General features: G+C 43.1%; 1 pseudogene; it reads right to left on the reverse strand.

The window, feature by feature from the left end:
- Positions 1 to 1,760: 1,760 nt before the first annotated feature.
- Positions 1,761 to 19,087, reverse strand: LOC108307403 (annotated as a pseudogene).
- Between the last annotated feature and the right edge of the window lie 3,116 nt (positions 19,088 to 22,203).

A 22,203-nucleotide genomic window follows, 5' to 3' on the forward strand; every position in this document is an offset into this window, starting at 1 on the left:
TTATGGCCACAGGTTTCCAGGTTGGAGAGAGAGGGGCCTTTGCTGAGGAACTGCCCTCTTCTAGCCAGTATTTCACTGACTAGGGGAAGAACCTCCACGCAGGGCCCAAAGCAGCTGCAGTTTTCTCCTGCCTTTTGGAGACGTTGTACATGGCTTCTGCATGCGACTGGACACAGAGGCACCTGAGCTGGGAAGGAAGGCACCATGCAACACGTGCACCTGTGGCTGTTGGGATGGGGCTGCGGATGGCACCACATGGTTCTGAACTCTACCTTTTGGCTGAGTCAAATGCCATCATTTAATATCATTGCTGCAGTCTGTAGCAAAACCGTTAACATATAAAACAAATGACAGCCATTTTAAACCATGAAAGAGATACCATAACAAAGTCTAGGGGTCTTGGCCAATGGAGTTCAGTCTTGCAGTCTTCCAGGAAAAGATGCCTTTGATTACCCCAGGGCTTTACTCCAGTCCCATGTGACAGCTATGCTTCTGAAGGGAAATGAAGCCAACATTCCTTTAACTTACAAGAGTTGGCAGGGTATGGAAAAGAGTTTAGACAGTTCTGTGCTTTTACTTGCTATTTTTTGTATAGCAGACAAGCCCCCAGAGGAAAGAGTTCCCTGACCCCCATTGTGGGACATGTGACAAGGTTGTGGCTCATATTTGGATGCTCTGTGTGCTCAAACCACTTATGGGAGTAGGAGCGACCCTGGGCTCCCTCCAGCCCCACAGCAGTGTCCGAGGTGGGAGCCTGCGACTCCTGAAGCCCAAGTGAGCATGTGTTAGTGTGCTCAGTGGGATGGGTGGGAGCTGGAAAGAGGATGGACAAGAATTGACTAGTAGATGAGTTGAAGTGTCTAATTTGCAGGCCAAAGTCATCAGGGAAAGACTTGATGTGGTAAAGATGGGACCTTCAGAGGGTGAATGGTACCTTCCAGAGGGTGGAAACAGTGATTTTTGAAAAACAAAAGCTGACTAAAGCTCAGTTTGTGTATGTGGTGCCCAAAGGCATAGACAGGAGCTGTTTGTTTGGTCATCTTGGCCCCTCCCTCCTTTATTCTTATCTTAGAACACATTCCACTTAAGATGGAACTCTATACAAAAGGAGAAATTTCTCGTGTGCAAATACGCACAAATAGACATGATTCTTAAAATTTCAAGTTACTTTTAAAAACAAAGTGCTTTAAAACACATTTAAACTTTATGAATAGCCTTCAATGATTACTAACAACTTATTTTATACAGGAGAAATATTTTAAGAGAACATTTATTAAGTTTATTTCAAAAGAATATGCCAATTTGTAGCAATGATTGGAAGAGGTTGGAGCAATGGCACTATGAAATAATTCAGCTTGCTTTTAACTGGGTACATGTGGTTAAGCACCAGAAGCTGTGTAGTTAACACTGTCTTGATTTTACATCATAGAACATGAACCTGTTGAAACCCCTCTAAAAATGCTTGTTTCTTAGTAAACAGATTTTAAGGCTCCAAACTGAGTGAATCTGTCAGTTAATGCCTATTGAAATATTTCTTTATGTATTTTAAACTATAAAACTCTTACTTTTCTTAAAATGTGTACCTTCTACCAATTTTCAAAAATACAGTTGGGAATAACCACCCTGTTTATTTCATCTCAGACTTGAAATGGGTGAGATGAAGATAGAGTAAACATGACGTTCTTTAAACAGCACCTTGAAAAAATGCACTGCCCTAGCAAAGGCATTAAGAGGGGGAGAAAAGCCTTCAGACACAATACTTACAGGACCCCGCAACATGTGAGAGCATAAGGGGACGTTGTGACAACATTGTCATGGGTTAATGTTAATGCCTTATGAGAAGAAATTTGGTTTAAATCATTTGCCTCAGAACAGTTCTGGACCTTCGTTAGCTGCCAGGTCTTTCTGCTCTGAGGCCTTCATTTTCTTATTCTTAGCTTCTTTAGCCTCAACCTTAATCTTGTTTAGTTCAACTCCGTGTTGGGGCTTATTCAGATTTTCATGCTGGTAACAAGACAAGGGAGAGGCAGGTAGGACTATTATAGTTCAGATGCTCAATGGGAGTGGTAGAGTGCAGCTCTCCTCAGGCACGTACAATCAAAACCAAGCCCTGAGCAGGTGCAATGGCCAATCCAATATTTGCGTCCAAAAAGATGTGCTCATTGTCTGACCAAAAGTCTTCAATGTGGGGCAATTTCTCCTCAGCAGACAACTTCTCCCCAGTGACAAGGGGTCATCATATAGGGGCTCCTCTGATAGAGGCTCATCTGCTTCAGAATGCTGCTCATCTTCCTTTGGAGAAGAGGCAAGGTCTTGAGCAGAGGTGAGGAAGGAGGGCTGCTGGTTTGACTGAGACGTTAGTGGCTCAGTCACACCAGTGGGAGGCTCAGAATTAACAAGGGGCTCCACAGGAGCAGACAGGGCAGGGAGAGGAGCAACTTCACCAAGCTGTGAAATGTCAGCTGCATTGTTGCACTGCTGAGTCTTTCCGAAGGTGTTGTGCAATGGAGAGGGCTGCTGCTTCAAATCCACACGAGGCTGTTGGATTATTCTTCAATGGAGTTGGTGTGGCTGAAGCAGTCTTAGCGGACCAGCAGAATCCTGGAGATGGCTTTGTTGGGTGAGAAGATGGCATCAGCAAATAACTTGTAGAGTTGTCTGAACTTTTTCAGGTAAATCGGGGATTGGTTTTACTGCAGGTTGCATGGTCTGTTTTACTCCCTAAAGTTGGCAGTGGCAAAGCCTTACTTTTGAGTTATTCTTCTGCTTGATTTGGGGAACAGGTTTCTTCTCCACTGCCCTTATGTTGCATGCAAGAACCTCCATCATGATCATAGTCCTCTTGTTTCCAGAAGGGGGAACAGGCTGAAACACTATTTTTTTTAAAGCTGGGTGCCAGGACCTCCATGACCTCAGATTTGATCTTGGCCTCCATTACTTCCTTTGGAGCCAAACTCACCTGTGTCTCAAAGTTTAGAAAGAGGTAGCACCTGGAGCCACTCATCTTGAGGAATAAGAGTGGTTATCTCCTTCAGTTAAAGTACAAACCACCGTGCTCCATTCGTGTTGTGAATGTCCCTGTGGGGGTGAGCACAGAATTTGAGGCAAGTGGTGACTCCAGAGAAGGGATGACATTTTTGCTGCCAAGCCAACATTCTTGGGCAACATTTTCATATTCCACCTGATTCTGGTAAGCTACTGGAGCATACTGCTTATAAATTGGTGCTAATCCTGTGGCCAAACTCTAAGTTTAATCTTCAAGGTGTTTTCATGTAAGGAAGAGCTTGGACCAATTCTAAATTTTCTGGGGCTTGGGTGTCTACCAAACTTAGAGCCATTAAAGAACACACTCCATGAACAGACAAGAAGATGAAGCTCCGCAAGTCTCTGGATCAATTCCTTGACATGTACCCTTGAAAATCATACCTGTACATCTTCCATCAGTAGGATGCCCATTGTATGACATTAGATTTTTCTCTGAACTGTGTATAGCTGATCAGCTTTTGGAAGAGAGATGCCATCCCTATACCATGAACACCACCATCACAGAAGATGGACAGTGGTGGCCTGTATGCTGCTGGACCAAACAAAACTATTTCTTCATCACTGCTGCTTTTTAAAACCCACTTAGCAATTGACATCCATGAGAGCTTATCCCTCCTTTACCAGTTTACACGATTTCTATCCTTACTGCATTTCCTTTTTGACCATGCCTTTTCTCCATGATTTCCCTGACAGCAGCAACACTCGTCCTGCCCCAAGGTGTGTATAATATGGGCCTGTGTCTTTTTGTATAACTCGATCAAGTCAGTTGCAGGTGGGCAGTTCAAAATCTTAAGGTGTAGACACTAGGATTTTTGTATCTTAGTAAAGTTCATGGTATAATGAAATTTTCCTGTGTACTTTCCATTGTGGACAGCTCTTACGTTCCAACACTAGATGAGCAGATTTCCTTTTCACTTTAGTAGAAACCAGTGTAATTCCAGCTGAACATACCACATTTACATTCCTAAGAGTTAGCGCCGACTCTAATAAGGATGTTTCATGAGAGATCCAGGCTATATTGGCAGTCTGATGCATAAGTTGCTCCTCAGCCTGCTGAAACTGCATCTGGTCATTGTCAGCTATCACATTGACACACTGGCTAGGTGTAGAGGAGGGGCTGGACTTTCTGATATTCACCATTTAAGCTTATAATTCTCAGATGTCATCGGTGAACATTGCCATTGTATTTCATTTGGAGATGAAATATGCTGAGTGAATCGAAAGGTTAATACATATTTTTCTCTGCTGTTTGAGGATATGTCCGTAATTTTATGAGCTAGTGGTTTCTGTATTTGGATTAAGGAAGAAACTTTCCCCAATATAGTAGGAACATCATGTGGACAAAAATCTTGAAATTTCGAAGTTATCCAAATGTCACTGTGCTATAAGTATAGGACAACGTTTCTCACTTCTGCTGATCATTTTCTTAATGACTTACAAATGTGGGCTGCTTTTTCCACCCATCTCTTGGTGGGTTGGATGTTTGTCTTTTCCTGGATGTGTTCTTAAGGATGAAACATGATTACTTTGTACTCTTGAATGTGGCTTCTGTTGTACTGTACAGCAAAGATAAAATCAGGAGAAGGGCACATTACTATGCCACGAGGTTTGGTGTACTTTCAACTTTTTTGTTCTGTGGTTTTATGTCATTGAACTTAAGAAAGTTGTTCCAACTGTGTTGCAACATCTTCAGTTTGAGTATGGGCTGCATCTGACATGACGGATCAGCTGACTTCAAAATTTTGCTGCTGTCCGGTAACTGGTTGCAATGCCTGGCTTCGTTATTTCTTTGTGGCAACTGATGAAAATTCTCAGAATAACTGTCAAGAGTCATTATCCCTGGAGCAATACTTGTTTTTATTTCAGTCTTGGATGAGTTTGAGGTTGCTATATTCATGTGACTTTGTGGATACTTGGTTAGTAGCTGAGCTGATAAGTGAGTTGACAAGCGTAGTTCGCCCACTGGAAAAAAGTTCATTTAACACGGTGGCTTCCTAAGATGGACAGTGATAAAAATTTAGTGACTCTCCTTGTAAGTTTGGGGTCTTGGAGGACTTTTTTTAAACTGTAGTTGATAGCTTTTCAGTTATTAAGCAGACTGGCTGTTCTCTGCTCTGATTGTTCATTCTTTGATTTTGATGGGGAGAAATTCTCTAATTAGAGCTCTGAGATTTAAGTCAGGGCCTCTGATGGCTCCCACTTGCTCCAATTTTCATCCCCTGTCTTTAATGATAAGGGACTTGATTGAACTGGAGATTCATATTATGGTTCTTAGTATATTCTCTGGAGTTTTTGGCTGATCACGTTCATTGTGTGTACTAGCCTGACAACTTATGTTGGAGTGTGAAGAATGTGGGAAGGAACTGCAGTTAAAGCCAGGCTACTGGAACACTAAACCATTACATCTGCCCTTGATCACAACTCCTATCTGTAGCAACGGAGCTCATAGTGTTACGCTTTGCAGTTTCTTCTAGGAATTAACAAGAGTAATATCTTGCAGAAATACTCAACATAGAATTTTTTAAATGACATGTTTCAGTTGGTAAATAGTGTATATTTAATGCCATTTCTTAGTTTGCATGAACAATTTTGGAGGATTTGTTCGTTTCTTGAGTGTTCAATTTTTCAGCTTCCGGGACATCAGCACTGAAGTGTCCTTTGATTTGATAAGTTAAATGTGACTTGTTTCATGTCCACTTCTCCACCTCAAGGCCTGTAATGCTCATTCTTACATTATCAACAGGATGCAGGTTCTATTGCAATTTTTCTTCCCCATGGGCATATTTGTAGTCCATGGATTCTGACTTGGGCAATTTAAGGCAGACTTTCACAATAAACAGGTAAAACTTTGGGCTGCTTTTCCTTCTGGGGCCTCTTGTTTTCCTTTATAACCTCCAGATGCCTCTTGGCAGGCTCAAACCAAGTGACCCTGGGTTTTAAACCAGATCATCAGGAGACCCTTAAAATCTGAAAATCAATAGGAGGTTTGGCAACGCCCAGTGAAGCATGGAAGAGTCCTCTCAGTACCTTATGGGAACCCTTGAGTGTTAGCTGTCAGGAAGCTTATATGAACCTGCTTCTCACTTTCTACATTACTTACAGCCATTACTGGAGATAGTGAATTTTTTAGTTTGACTGAGGAGTATGTAATGAACTGAACCAAAAGTGTAGATACATATAGCAGCCTGGACTGCAAGTCCATGTGGTACAGTGCTTTGGGGCTCAGGCCATTTGGAAGAAGCATTAAAGGTAGCAATTGGATTTGAAGGAACAGAAAAGACAGGCAAGTCTGGGACAACACCCCCACTCATGCCAAGAGTTTCTTGTTGCTCTAAAAGAGTACCAAAGACCTCTCCTTGGATTGGAATAACACAGGAATCTTGGGTGGATCTGAGATCTCTCCCAGGGCCTCACCATGACCTCAGTGAGCCCCAGGATGTTCCCATACAAGTGGAGTAGTACGAAAGGCCTGTCCTAGTATAGAGGTGGTATCAAATTTCCCGTAAATTTGCAGTAGCTTTGGAGGTCTCTGTGATGTGGTTTTAGCGCTACAGGTCTCTTGTTTTGAAACTCCAAAGAAAAATTTCATTACAGTAGTAGATGTAGACCCACCAAAAGCCAAGAAGTTCTAAAGTTAAATTCAGGTATAACCTTAAGACTGAATGTGATTGCTGCTCCACATCCACTTTTAACAGGATCCAGGCAAGAATCGGATTAACTTGAGCATCTACTTGTGAACCCAACTCTTCTAACTGAATGCTGGGGGTTTCCTTGAGACGTAACTTTGGGGCTTGCTCTTGGAGGCAAAGCACCACAGACTGTCCTGAGCAAACATTTTTGGGGAACCACTGGTATTATTTAATGTCTCTTCAGAGAATAGTTCTTCACAGCATGTCCCTTTCAGTGGCCCAGGAAGGATCTCAGCTGTAGTGCCACTGTGATTAGGGATACTGATTCTTGGAATGCTCACCTCTTTGGGACAAATACTGAGTTGTCCCTTGGCTCTCAGCTTTAATTGAAAAGGGATTTTGTATACCAGTTATCGTCTCTGGATCAGGAAGGACTTGGTTGTCTTGTGTTGGAACCATATTTTCTGTGTGCTTTATCTCCCAAATCAGGGAGTATCTTACAATCACAATCACATTTTTCCTAAACCCTTCAAAAGTGGAACCATTTGGTTTCCAAAATTCTTCAGTGTTTAAGAATTTGGCTATTACCAATGGGGGTTGGGAGAGTCCCCTGCTAAGAGGTGCTTCCTAGTGCCACTGTTAACCCATTGCAGGTTAAGGACTCTGGGTTCTGAAAATCTCTGTCCTATCCAAATTCATGCATGCTGCTCCAACTCTGGTCAGAAGGCTTCTGACTGGCATGGGAGGTTTGGATTTAAAAGAAAAATCTATCTTGAATGAATTGCTTTAATTTTCCAGGGCTTAGTCTTGACCGATGTCACATTTCTGTTGGCTGTCTTGGTGGTCTTTAGTAGTTGGCCATTTTTCTTTGGTATACATATTTATTTCTGACTACCTTGGAAGGCCTTGCATGGTGGGATCAATACATAGCTACCGAGTAGGAATAAGGGGCACAGGAAACAGTCATTGGTCCTTTGGAAAGTCTCACTGCTGAAAAGAATCTGGATGCACTGCTCTTGAGCTCAGTCACACAAGGTTTTGGTAGCTGGCCAGGACAGTCCCAGGGCAGCGCACTGCCTCCAGCTCCAAGCCTGCACCAGCCCTCAGGCAAGTTTTCCAACTCATGCTCCTCTCTGCAACTTTGGAGGCAGGGATCCCCTGAAGGCATGGGGGAAAGGAGCACTGGCAGGTCTGGCAGGATGCTTACCTGCTCCTAGCAGAGTCAAGGCACGAGACCAATAGGTGGGGAGCCACTTCCCAAGGATGCACAGTGGAGAAAGGCAGATAAGCTGCATGACTTGGGCACGACAGGGTGTGACGAAGGGGCAGACTCGGGAGTAGAGGGGTTAGGGGCTGCTCACACAAAGCAGTGCAGGAGCAGACTGCACAGCCACTCCCCAACAGGTCAGCCCCCGCCGCCCCGACCCCGGAGCAGCATTGTCTCCCCAGGACAGACCTCAAGGAGTCTCTTTATTCCTTAAATGCCTTTGACAGAAGTCTTTGAAAAGAGATCTAAAAGGACTCTATTCATAAAATGTATTGGTTCTTCCCAGGGACTCACTGCTGTGGGGAAAAAGTTGAAGACTTTCCTGTGGAACTAGCCATTATTGTGAGAATGAGTCTTCCCATGAACAGATAAAGATGGAACTAGATATCTCAGAGGCTTATTGAGGGGGCTGGAGGAAAAATGGCCATAAAGGAAGATAGAGGGATCTCAAAGGCTAGTAGCCATGAGGTCACAATGCAAGTCGCATCTTTGAGAGGGTAAGGGAAATAAGCAGGGTCTTAAATGTCTGTGCATCTCTAAGAATGCTTTGGAAAGGTTAATGGAGACCTAAAATAAGGGCACCTACAAAGAGTCCAGTATCTCACAAGATTAGGCCTGTCTTAATAGCTCTGAACATTCATTTGTCAGACACAACCGAAGGGAAGGGAGCTTAGACAATGCCATGTATTTCTAGAGCATAGAGCGCATTAACTGAGGCCATTCAATATGCTGTCTGCATTCAAATCTGAAAGGCATATTTTCATGGCCACCACAGTCCACTCTTGCATTGCATGGGTCTCCTTGAAACAGATGTGGGAGCATCTCCTTCATAGCTCTAGTGGGCCTCCCTTTCTGAAGGGAAATTTAAGGTTAGGAGAACAAATGATAGGCCATTTTCTATGAAGCTTTAGGCCACAGCTCTTCCCCTCATTCCTTTGCTACTCAATTCTTACCCTAAACTATCACCATTGGAAATGTTGGTGGCTTTCCTAGTGGGGTGACACCAATCCTTTATTCCTGAGGGGACTGACACTTTAATCACACCCTTATCTGGGGAATGATCCACATGTATGCCCATAGGTGCAATGGGTCAAGGAAGCACCAGAAAATGTCCAAGTGGATCACCTGGCTTCATATATTTTACATATCTCTTCCTTCATACATTGTATAAAGGCAACACTCTTCTGCTAATCAAGATCAATTACTTTGGCCAGTATGGCAACTCCACCTGTTGATCCCTGGGCATAATAGTCCAAGGTATACAGATGGCAGTTGTGTGTTGTATCTCAACGGGACCTTCAGTCCCTCACCCAGAGTGAACTGGCTTTGGAAACCAGAATCTCCTCAGGAAGTTCTCAGTGAAGTGGGATACCACCAGAGGCCTCTCCTAGGACAGAGGTGGTATCAGAAACTTGCTGTTGATTTTCAGTAGCTTCAAAGGTCTCTGGTTTAGCACCAAGGGTCGCTTGTTTTGAGCCTGCCAAGAGGAATTTTATTACAGAAGAGACCTAGAACTTGCCAAGAGTCAAACATTTAATAAGGTGGTTATACCTGAATTGAACCTTCAGAAAGACGAGGTGGAAGAGCAATCATGTTCACTCTTAATGGGATCTAGGTAAGAATTGGATAACTTGAGAGATTCTACCTGTGAATCCAACTCTTCTAACTGAATGTTGGGGTTTCCTTGAGAGGTAACTTTGGGGCTTGTTCTTTGGTGCAAAGGACCACACAGTGTCCTGAGCAAACATTTTTGGGGAATCCCTGGTATCATTCAATGTCTCTTCAGAGAATAGTCCATCACCACAGCGTGTCCCTTCCAGTGGCCAAGGAAGGATCTCGGCTGCAGGGTCACTGTAGGTAGGGCATACTGCTTGAATCCTCAGCTGTTTTGAACCAAGGCTGAGTTGTCTCTTAACTTTTAATTAGGGATTTTGCACACCAATTAGTCTCTACATCGAGAAGGACTTGGTTCTAATGCAAGATACCCGAATCATTCTTTGAGTGCTTTACTCGCAAATCGGGAGTATCTTATAATCACAATCATGTTGCTTTTCTAAACCCTTAGAAAGTGGAACCTTTGCGGACTTGGCTATGACCAGTGGGGATTGAGGGTCTACTGCTAAGAGGCGCTTTGCAGCACCATTGTAAAACTGTTGCATGGTATAAACTCTGGGTCCTGACACAGCAGCTCAGTGCTATCCTAACTCATGCGTGCTTCTCCAGCTGTTTCAGAAGGTTTCTGACTGGCATGGGTGGTTCAGGTTGTTTTGTTATCAGCTTTCTTGAATGAATTACTTTAATTTTCCAGGGCTTCAAGTCTTGACCAATGCCACATTTTTGTTGGCTGCCTTGCTGGTCTTTTATCGTTGGTAGTTTTTTGTTTACATCTTCCTTCCTGACTAATCTAAAAGGCCCTGTCTGCTGGGATCGAGACATAGAGTAGGAAAAAATAACCACAGGAAACAGTCGTGGTCCTTTGGAAAGTCTCAGTTCTGAGAATTTGGATGCACTTCTCTTGATCAGTCACACGAGGTTCAGGTTGCTAGCTGGGTCACACTCCCAGGTCAATGCATGGCTTCCAGCTCCAAGCCTGCACAAGCCCTCCGGCAAACTTTCCAGCTGGTGCTCATCCCCACAACTGAGGATCCCAGACCTTAGAGGGTGTGAGGGGTGTGGGCTCATGCAGTCAAGACCCATGCCCCCGAGGTGGGGAGCTGCTTCACAAAGGTCCACAGTGGAGAGGGAGTTAGGGCTGCATGTCTTGGGTGGGCCAGGGGGGCAGACCCAGGAGCAGAGGGGCCAGCAGCTGCCTACACAAAGTGCACAGGAGCAGACTGTGCAGCCACTCCATGCCAGGTCAGCCCCCTGGAGCAGCAGTGTGTCCCCAGGACAGACATCGGGGAGTCCCTTTTCTTCCTAACTCCTTTGAACTTTTTGAAAAGAGATCTCAAAGGACTCTGACAATTCCAAGGGACTGACTGCTGTGGACGTAAAGTTGAAGTCTTCTGTGGGACTTAGCATAACTGCTAGAATGAGCCTCCCCAAGAATAGATAATGATGGGAATCTGTATCTCAGAGGCTTATTGAAGGGGACTGGATGGAAAATGTTCATAAAGGAAGATGGAGAAGAGGGATCTCAAGAGAGGCTAGGAGCCATGAGGTGTAACAATGCCAGTCTCATCTTAGGGAGGCTGCAAAAAACTCAAGGAGATGTTAAGAAAAAAATAGATGTCTGCATCTCTAAAGAATGTTTTTTTGGAAAAGTTAATGGAGAACTTGAACAAGGGCACCTATGAGGAGTCCAGTATCTCACAAGATTAAACCTGTCTTAATAGCTCTGTGCTCATTCATTGGTCAGAAACAACGGAAGGGAAGGGAGCTTAGACAACCCCATGTATTTCTCGAGCACAGAGCGCAGTAACTGAGGCCATTCATATGCTGTCTGCATTCAAATCTGAAAGGCATGTTTTCATGGCCACTACAGTCCATTCTTGCATTGCAGGGATCTCCCTGAAACAGATTTGTGGAGCATATTGGTAGCTCCAGTGGGCCTCCCTTTCTGAAGGGAAACTTAAGGTTAGTAGAACAAACAATAGGCTATTTTCTGTGAAGTTTCAGGCCACAACTCTTCCCCTCATTCCTTTGCTACTCAATTCTTCTTACCCTCAACTATCACCATTGCAAATCTTGATGGCTTCCCTAGTGGAGTGACCCCAATCCTTTACTCCTGAGGGACTGACACTTGAATTACACCCTCATCTGGGGAATGATCCAGATGTATGCCCATGGTCACAATGGGTCAAGGAAGCACCAGAAAAGGTACACAAGGATCACCTGGCTCCATATATTTTACATATCTCTTCCTTCATACATTGCAACCCTCTCTTCCTGCTGATCAAGGTCAATTGCTTTTTCCAGTATGGCAACTTGTCCACAAGCGTTGACCCGTGAGCATATAGTAGTCCAAGCTATCCTGATAGCCACTGTTACAGCTCAATGGAAGCTTGAGTCCCTTGCCCAGAGCAGATCTGCTTTGGGAACCAGAATCTCCAACCCTGCAGAGCCAAGACTTCCAGAGATGGGAAGTGAGTCTCCCAGCGGACATTAAGAATGATTATATATAGGATTTTCCTGTTTTTACCCACTGGCTGCTGGTATATGGTGTTTCTATTGGAGACCCAGCACGATATTGATTTCTAAACACACATAATGTATTCTGAAGGCTGATATTGCTTCTGTGAAGTGTTTTGAGATACTGCTTTAGTTTTATTCTTACATGGTATCCTCAAGATCCTGAGGCCAATTGCTTCTGTTAGTTGAGATGTTACACCACTAGTGAATCCCATGGTCATCAGACGTATTCTATCATGTATATCCTTTGCTGTGAAACATGTCCACTCCTTTGATCATGTACCATGTGGACATGTTACACTGCATTCTTCTATTCTTGCCATCTGCAGACGGCTTCCGCATTAAACAGCTCGGTGGACCCTCTGCCTTTCTGCAACGGCAGAGGGCCAGTGTGACAGCTTCCTGTATCCCGAGCCTCTTGTCTGGCTTCCAGGAAAATCAGGTTACACAGGAATTTGAAAGACAAATGGAGTTTTGAGTGGTGGATGTGGCTCTTAGTGGGATGGGTGGGGAGCTAGACAGGGAATGCAATGAGAAAATCTTCCCCTGGAGTTTTGCCAGGCAGGTGCCAATCTTCTCTGACCACCCCCAGCAAAATTCCTCCCAGTTCATATACTCCTTGTCTCTTTGCCACGCTCTTCTGTTCTTCAGCTTTTCTGTTCATCTTGTCAGATCATCTGCTCATTGGCTCATCTGTTTGTAGAGCCTGGGGTCTGGGGCTTATATGGGTACCGGACAGGGGGACAAGGCAGGCCAAAAGGCAACTTTAGGGCATGAAAATGGGAATTCCTGTTTCCATTGTGGGGCTGTAGTTTCCCAGGACCAGGAGCAGGACCATTGCTGAGGAACTGTCCTCCTGTACCCAGTATTTCCCTGTCTCTTGGCTGTATCATTTCTGCCTCTGAATTTCATCTGCCATTAGAACATGGATAATGACCAATCTTAACTACTTTCTGCTGACAAGTGTTGGTGGGTAAGGGAACATGGCAGTTAGATTCCTCCCAGAGGCTTATTAAAGGGTCCCTGGTAAAAGGGAGCCATTATCTGAGGCTCAGTTGCCTGACCATTTGAAGATAGACAGCCAGGCAAGAGAAAGTTAAGGATGCATGGATTAAATGTGTGCATTATAAAAGGAAATCATGCCAAAGATTATGGAAACAGAGTGAAATACACTAACATTGCACCCTGAGCTGTTTCACCCTGGAGAAAGCAATTAAGCTTCATAAGGAGTGATTAAACTTCAGAAGAGGAAATGTTCTTGGCACATCTGTAGCCATTAATAGGTGTACCCTAGGCATTTTGGGGGTTGTAGGCTTGCATGGTGGCAATAAAATCTGCTTGGTTTTGTTTTTCTTTTTTTTTGTCTTCATTGTTGAAGACTTAGGGTAGACATGTTCAGGAGGATCTCTAAAGTACTGTCTGGTCCCAGGTCCTATTTCTGCAATGTCCTCCTGATACCAGAGGCTGCCTAAGTAATAAATGTATTATTCATAATTAGTAGTTTCTCCACTGGATCAGGAGGTAGGTAGGTGTGCTTTCCCAAGTGCCCATTTGCCTTTCCAAGTGGGCAGTGAGATTGTTATATTCCTGATCTATCATCTATTTTATTAAATCCTGGTCTACCAACAATTGAGGCTTGGTCCTAGTTTTACATAAGCCCTCCATTATGCACACTTGAAAATCTCTTCCAGTCTCCATAGTCATTGGAATCCCATCCAGAGACATTTGCTGGTGTCGCTTTTCTTCCTTTTGGATAAAGTTTGCCCCCCTCCCTGATACGTGATACAAAGCTCATCCCCAAATTTCCCTGCCACTGGCAGAGCAGCTTGCTTCTCAGTGTCCATCAGGGTTTTATTTTATAGTAACATTTTTTTCAGGAGGGCTTAAATGCTTGGGTTAAATTACAAAAAGCCTGTCAGGGTTATTTGAATATTTGCCAAGTTCCCTTTAATTTGCTTTAATTTCTATAGAGAGGAGGGCCTGGACCTTACTGGAGCCAAATTAACCAGGCATCTGTTGGAGGGGCAAGAGTAAGACTGGGGCTTGTCTAGTGTGAGGATTTCTAGGAGAGGGCAGGAGAGACTGAAGCTGGATAAGGAAGGTGGGCATGGAGCCAGCTTCTCTGCTGGTGGTGCCTCAGGAATGTGTTTTTTGGGATGGCCCCTTGTGGCCTTTCCTTAGATGGCAAACAGGAGGGCTGAATTAACCCTACCTGGTTGGCAAAGCTCTACATTACCCTGCAAGACATAGAAAGGCTGTAATGTGGAGCCTCAGACCATCTGTCCTCATTCCTATATAAAAAGGTCCAACTTCCTGATGGTATGACTCCAGAGGCCAAGCCAGCCCTTTATAATTTGGCCAAACCTTTGTGCAGAGGGCTGTGAGGCATATTTCCTCCAGATACCAAGGGTTAAAGCAGTCTGCATGGTTCAGGATACAATCCAGAGGAGTACAAGCTGGGGTGGTGAAGAGAACTGCTTGCTCATTCTGGGAAAATAAAGGTAATAAAGGCATTCCTCATTCCCCTTCTTTCAGCAAAAACTTGAGGTGTGAGGAAGAAAGGCATTCCTCTTGTCACCAAGTCCCAGTGACGCTTGACAAATGCCACCATGGGTGCTATTGCAACCTATAACACTGAAGTAGGGAGCACGGAGAGAATAGAAATTTGGATTTCTCAGATCAGGTTTCCTTTCTAGAACTTCAGCCTGAAGCCTGGAATTGAGTTTGGGACAAAATATATCGAGGGCTTCCATGTGGGTCCCAAATGGGCCCTGCCAAATTTGCAATAAGCCAGCAGGGGTCACTCCATTTTTAAATCCTAAGCAGAGTGCTGGGGAAAGGAATCTTCACTTAAAGAAGGCGGGGAAAATGGGGAAGGGAAAAAAACACAGCTTAAGGGGCAAAAAGGGGAGGTCTGGAGAAAGAACCACCATGCAGGGTCCCAGTGACAGCTGCAGTTTTCTCCTACTCTTCTGGGCACTGGGCGTGGCTTGAGTGTGCTGCCAGACACAGAGGAACCTGAGCTGGGAGGGAAGGCACCACGAATCATGTGCACCTGCAGCTGTTTTGATGAGGCTGGGGATGGCACCTCTGAGGAGAGGCCACTTGGTTCTGAACTGCACGTTTTGGCTGAGTCAAATGCCATCATTTATCATTGCTGCAGTCTGAAGCAAAGCCATCAACATTACAAAAGAAGAAACAGCCATTTCAAATCATGAACCAAAAGATACTGTAACAAAGTCTAGGGGTCTTGGCCAATGAAGTTCCATCTTGGAGTCTTCCAGCTAAAGGATAACTTTGGCTGCCCCAGGGCTCTAACCAGTCCCTTCTGACAGCTAGACAACTGAAGGGAAAGGAAGCCAATATTCCTTTAACTTACAAGAAAGAGTTGGCAGGGTATGAAAAGAGACCTGACAGTTTTGTGTTTCAGCTTGCTATTTTTTTTAATCCAGAGAAGCCCCCAGAGGAAACGGTTCCCTGACCCCTATATCAGGATGTGTGACAAGGGTGTGGCTCATCTGTTTGGAGGCTGTGTGTGCTTAACCCCCTCGTGGGAGTGGGAACACCCCTGGGCTCCAGCCCCACAGCAGTGTCTGAGGTGGGCGCCTGCAACTGCTGAAGCCCACATGAGCATGTGTTAAAATGTGCTCACTGGGATGGGTGGGACGCTGGAAAGGGGACCACAATTTACTGGATGAGCTGAAGTGTCTAATTTGCAGGTCAGTCACGAGGCAGAGTCTTGGACTGTTAAAGATGGAACCTCCAGAGGGGGAACGGACCTTGCAGAGGATGGCAACAATGTGATTTGTGAAAAATGAAAGCTGACCAAAGCTCAGTTTGTGTATGTGAAGCCTAAAGGAAGGCAGGAGCTTTTTCTGTTCGGCCGACTTGGCCCCTCTCTCCTTCCCTCCTTTTTTTAAATTTCAAACAACTTTTTCCTGGCTTCATGAGGAAGCGCATTCTAAAAGCATTGTAGCTAGCAACATTCACAATGCTGTAGAACATTGACAGCTTTTCAAAAATCACAGGGCAGAGAAATAAGATGGTAAATTGCTGAAATTAGAGTCCAACAAAGTAGGAACCCAATTTTGTTCCCACAGTGGGGTAATTACTTTAGGACTTCCATTCATGATATTTACAACGATGGAATGGAAATATTCCAGTTGATATTTTCATATACTTGTTTTGGCAAACTGCAACAAGCATCACAAATCCCAGCAGTCCCACAAACTAACATTGATGTTTCAAATCTAGATTGCTAAGAAACCTATAGAGACAGATCCATTTGAATTGCTGCATATGCTACCATGGATTATTCTGAAAATAATTTGCTATTTAAAAAAATTCCTGAGGGTAGTTTTTATTCAAGTTTACTATGTCATAGGTGGTGATTCAAAGAAAAACAGAGGGGACAGATTTTGCAGACATTCAATATGTGTAGACTCAAAGAATGAATAGATGAGTGGATGCATAAAGACCCAAGAAACTTTATCCATTAAATTTGGTGAAGAAATTATTTCTAGTGGAAGCTAAGTCCTAAAATCTAAAACAATCTCACAAGGGTGTATCTGATAGTCTCATAGCATTAAATAACTTACTGAAGCAGCTGAACCATAAACACTTATTTACATACCTATCTGTATAAGAAAGCTTAGGGTCACAAAATAGATGTGTTTAAAAAAGAAATCTAAATCACAAAATAAAACAATTCAATGAAATACCCTATTTTACATTTCCACAAGCAGAAATCTACTTGTACATGATGGTCTATCGGTGAACATTTAGCTTACAATCCCTACTTATTCCTTCCTTAGATTCGTCAAAAGCTTAAAAGAGATTTCCCACCATATATTTTAATAAGTTACAATGAGTCTTTCTCTAGAGAGCCTGCTGGAACTATCTGCTTTTGAAACAAAATTGTAAATGTTAGGGTTGTGGGCTTTCTATGGCAGTTCCAAGGGAGAAGCACCGTTAGGTTTTCCATACTCCCCAGGAAGCTGACACTTGGAATATTACAGCACCTCTGCACCTTAACAGAATCAAGTATTTCATTGAAAGCTCTCCTTGTTCTAAACATGTGTGGGTGGTCCTCTGTTATGCAATACAATGAGTCAGTAAAGTAATAGGGGGGAAAAAAAACGGAAGACTAAACTTGATGCCTGTTTTCCTGTTACCTAGAACATATGCAATTATCAGAACTGAGTTATTTTCCCAACTCTAATATGCTATAAGGATATAGCTCTTAATGGACAGAGCCATGTTATAGTACCATTCCTCTTGTTTGATTTGGGCTTGGGGAGGCATTTGATGGTAAGAGGAAATTTGTTTTCACAATATTTCAAGAATTTTTTGTAATTCTGTATCAGACTTCAGTACCTATATCTGTCCACTCAATTTTTGTATTTTATCACCTTGAGACATGAGAACCATTTGACTCTACTGAAACCTATCCTGTCCCATCATCTCCTTTTGGAAATACCTCTCATGGATTATACTGAGAATGGTGGGATGAAACTAAACTGAGGTGGTTCAAGTCAGAAGAGACCACTCTTATCTAGTCCCAAAGGAAATGTTAATATTGGTGATACACTTCCTAGTATCATAATTGACAACAACTCAATCTATTTTATATACTGCAAGTGGCTAACACTTGAATGTGAAAGGACACAGGAAAAACACAAACCATGTGATTAGAATACATACTGCAGTTAAAATGCAACTCTACAGCAAGGATAAATAACTTCTGTATGCAAATATGCATCTTATGCTACATCATTTGAAGTTACTTCTAAAAACAGAATGTGCTTTTAAAATATTTACAACTTATGAACGGCCTCCAACCATTACTAACAATGATTTATTTTACAAGAAATACTTCGAGAGAACATTTTATAACTTCAAAAGTGTAAGCCAGTTTTCTAGCAATGATTGGCAGATTTTGAAACAATGGCACCACAAAATAGTGCAGCTTATTTTAAGTGGGTGCATGCGGTTAAACACCAGAAGTTGTGTAGAGTTAATACTGTCTTGATTTTAACAGGTTCATATTCTATGACATAAAATCTTAAAAAGATTTGTTTCATAGTAAACAGACTTAACAAACTGAATGATGAAACTCTTATTTTTCTTACAATATGTGCCTACCAATTTTCAAAATACAGTCAGGAATACCCACTCCATTTGTTAATATTTTTACATCGGTGAAATGGATGAGAGGAAGACATAGTAAATGACAACATGCCTTTGCTAGTGCAGTGTTTTCTTTCTGCTTCAGAATGCTGCTCATCTTCCATTGGAGAAGAGGCAAGGTCTTGAGAGGTTAGGAAAGGAGGGCTGCTACTTTGGCTGATGAGGCTTTAGTGGCTCAGTCACACCAGTAGGAGGCCCAGAATTAATGAGGGGCTCTGTCACAGAGGCAGACAGGGTGGGGAAGAGGAGTAACTTCACCATGCTATGAAATGTGAGGGCCTGCTGCAGCAGCTGCACTGGCACTGCTGAGTGTTCCCAAGGGTATCCTGCAGTGGGGAGTGCTGCTGCTGCTTAAAACACACACGAAGCTGTGGCATTATTCTACCATGGAGTTGGTGTGGCTGAAGCAGTCTTCAGGGACTAGGAGAAGCCTGGACATGCCCCTTCAACTGGGTGAAAAGGCAGATGGCATCAGCGAATAGGTTTTAGTGTTGTCTGAATGTTTTAAGATAAAGTGGGGATCATTATCACTTTGTACCTCAGGTGCATGGTGTTTTCCCCCTAAGGTTGGTGATGACCAAGCCTTACTGTTTGTTGTTAAGTTATTCCACTTGATTTGGGGAATAGGTTTCTTCTCCACTGCCCTTATGTGCAAGAACCTCTGTCACCACAGCACACTTCTTAGGAGAACGGGTAATAAGCTGACAAACATTCTTTTTTTGTGGCGGGCTGCCAGGACCTCAATGGCCCCAGATTTTATCTTAGCTTCCATTCGTTTCTTGGAGCCAAACTCATCTGTCTGAAAGATGATAAAGTGGTAGCACATGGAGTTGCTCTTCTTGTGGAATAACACCTAAAGATCAGTTATCTCCTCGAGTTAAAGTACAAACCACCGTGCTCCCAGTAATCGTGTTGTGAATGTCCATGTGGGGATGGGCACAGAAGTCCAGGCAAGTGGTGACCCCAGAGAAGGGATGAACTTCCTTGCTGCCAAGCTGACATTCTCTGGCAACATTTTCATATTCCACATGATTCTGAAAAATTCAGGTAAGCTACCGCAGCATCCTGCTTATAAATTGGAGCTAACCATGTAGCCAACCTGAAAGTTTGGTAGAAGCCCAAGCCCCAGAAGATTTAGAATTGTTCCAAGTTCTCCCTTAAACACACAAAAGAAACACTTGAATATAACTTATAACAATCCAAGTACATTCTCCATGAACAACTAAGAGAATGAAGCTCCACAAGTCTCTGGATCATATTCCTTGATATGTACAGGTACGATTTTCATTGAGGGTACATCTTCAGTCAGTAGAATGCCCATTGTATGACTTGAGATTCTCTGAGCTCTGTATAGCAGTCAGCCATTGGAAATGGAATGCCATCCCATACCATGAGTACAACCATCATAGCAGTTGGACAGTGGTGGCCTGTATGCTGCTGGACCAGAAAAAGAATTCTTAATCACTGCTTCTTAAAACTCAGCAATTAGACACCTATGACAGCTTGTCCCTTCTTTACCAGTGTAAACTGTTTCTATCCTTACTGCGTTTCCTTTTTGATCATACCTAATCTCCGTGACTTCCCTGACAGCAGAAACATGTGGTCCTGCCCCAAGGTATATATACTACGGGCCTTTGTCTTGACAGAGTAATACCAAAAGACACCTGCAGGTGGGCGGTTCAGAATCCTTAGATATAGACGCTAGGCTTTTCTAGTGTTAGTAAAGCTTGAGTTAATGACTGAAATTTTTCTGTGCATTGCCCACTGGACACTGTGATGTTCCAACACTGAACAGACTTCCTCTTCACTTTTGGTAGGAACCTATGTAATTCCACCTGAACACACTACATTTACATTCCTGAGTTAGTGCTGACTCCAGTAAGGGTGTTGGATGAGAGATACCAGGCAATGTTGGCAATTGCTGATGCATGAGTTGCTCCTTAACCTGCTGAAACAGTATTTGGTCAATCCCAGACACCACATTAGCACATGGCTAGGTGCAGAGGAGGGCTGGGTCAAAGGATGGGCTTTCTGGTTGGCATTCACCATTAATTGTATCTATGAATTAGAAGCTTTATCAGTGAATGCCTTCCTGTTGGATTCTGTTTTAAGATATAATAAGCTGAGTGAATCCAAGGGTTCACCATTCATCTTTTCCCCTGCTGGTTTAGGTTATCTCTAATTTTATCTGAGTAGAGGAAATACTGTTTTGGGTTGTATAATGAACCTCATTTGAGCCACTGCTTTCCATATTTTGGTTAAGGAAGAAACTTTCCCAAATAAAGTAGGAAAATCATGTGGACAAAATTGCCGAAAATTATGTGACATTTGGATAACATTGGCAGGTCAAATTGTGCCATAAGTGTAGGACAACGTTGCCCACTTCTGATTTTCTTGATTATAACTGTGGGCTCTTTTCCCCATCTTCTGATGCAGTGGATTTTGTCTCTTCTGGGCTGTGTTCTTTTGCTTTAATGATGAACCATGATTTTGTAGTCTTGAAGGTGGTTTCTGTTGTATTGCGCCCATCTCCTGATGGTGGTTTTGCTGTATATTATATGCAAATAGGCTGTTGGTGTACTTGTAAAACCACAGGATAAAATTTGCATGATTGAACTCTTATTGAAGCAAGTTGTCCCAACTGTGTTGCAACGTCTTCAATGGAAGTATGGGCTGCATCCTGACATGACACATCATCTGAGTCCAGAATTTTGCTGCTGTCCAGTGACTGGTTACAACACCTCGCTTCATTATTTCTTGGTGTCAACATGCAAATTCTCAGAACAACTGTCAAGAGTAATTATCCCAGGACCCTTCTTTGTATTGGTGTCAATCTTGGATAAGTTTGATGTTGGTATATAAAGAAAATGAATTTGTGACTTTTGAATATTCATGTGACTTTGTGGATGCTTGGGTTAATAGCTAAGCTGATAGGTGATTTAGATAGCATAGCTTGCCCATTGGGAACCATGTTGCATGAACTTTGTTTTCCCAACGATGGACGGTGATGGTTTGACTCTACATGTAAATTTGGGTCTTGGAGGTCTTAGTATAGAGGATAGCTTTGAAGTTATTCAGCAAACTGGCTGTCTCCTGTGATGAACTGACTTAATTGGTATTCTTCATCCTTCTGACTTTGGCTACCACTTGATGCAGTGTTAATCTCCTGTCCATTAATAGGAGACTTAAGAGACTTGGTGGAACTAGAGATCCGTATTTTGGTTCATTACTTGGCATATCCTCAGTTTTTGGTTGAGCACCTTCGTTGTGTATACTAGCATGACAACTTATGTTGGGGTGTGAAGAATGTGGGATGGAATTGCAGTTAAAGCCAGGCTACTGGAATACTAAAACATGACTTCTTCCCTTATGATCACAATTCACATCAGCGACAACTGAGCTCACAGCATTCTGAGTTTGCAGTGTCTTTTAGGAATTTATAAGAATTCTTTTTAATGTCTTGCCAAATTCTTCACTATTGAATTTTTAAATGACACATTTGTTTCAGTGGGAAAATAGTGTACATGCTTAATGCTATTTCTAAGTTTGTACAAACAATTTTGGAGGTTTGGTTCATTTGTCAACCTCAGTTTTTTGGTTTTTCAGCTTCTGGGACATTCGCACTGAACTCTGACATGATCAGTTAAATGGATTTTTCTTGTGTGTTCACTTCTCCACCTCAATGCCTGTCATGCTTGCTTGCTTAGTTACCTTTTCAAAAGGATGTGGGTTCAATTCCAATTTTTGTTCCTCCCCATGCCACATCTAATGTAGTTCATGGAGTCTGACTTGGGGCCATTTACTGATAGGTTGTCAAAATCTGCCTTTAAAACTTTGGGCTGCTTTTTCCTCTGGGGCCACTTGTTTTCTTTGATAATCTCCAGATTCCTCCTGACATGCTACAAACAAGTGACCCTTGGTGCTATATCAGATCATCAAGAG

This window comes from Cebus imitator, unplaced genomic scaffold (genome assembly GCF_001604975.1).
Source record: "Cebus imitator isolate Cc_AM_T3 unplaced genomic scaffold, Cebus_imitator-1.0 Scaffold79, whole genome shotgun sequence".
Taxonomy (NCBI): domain Eukaryota; kingdom Metazoa; phylum Chordata; class Mammalia; order Primates; family Cebidae; genus Cebus; species Cebus imitator.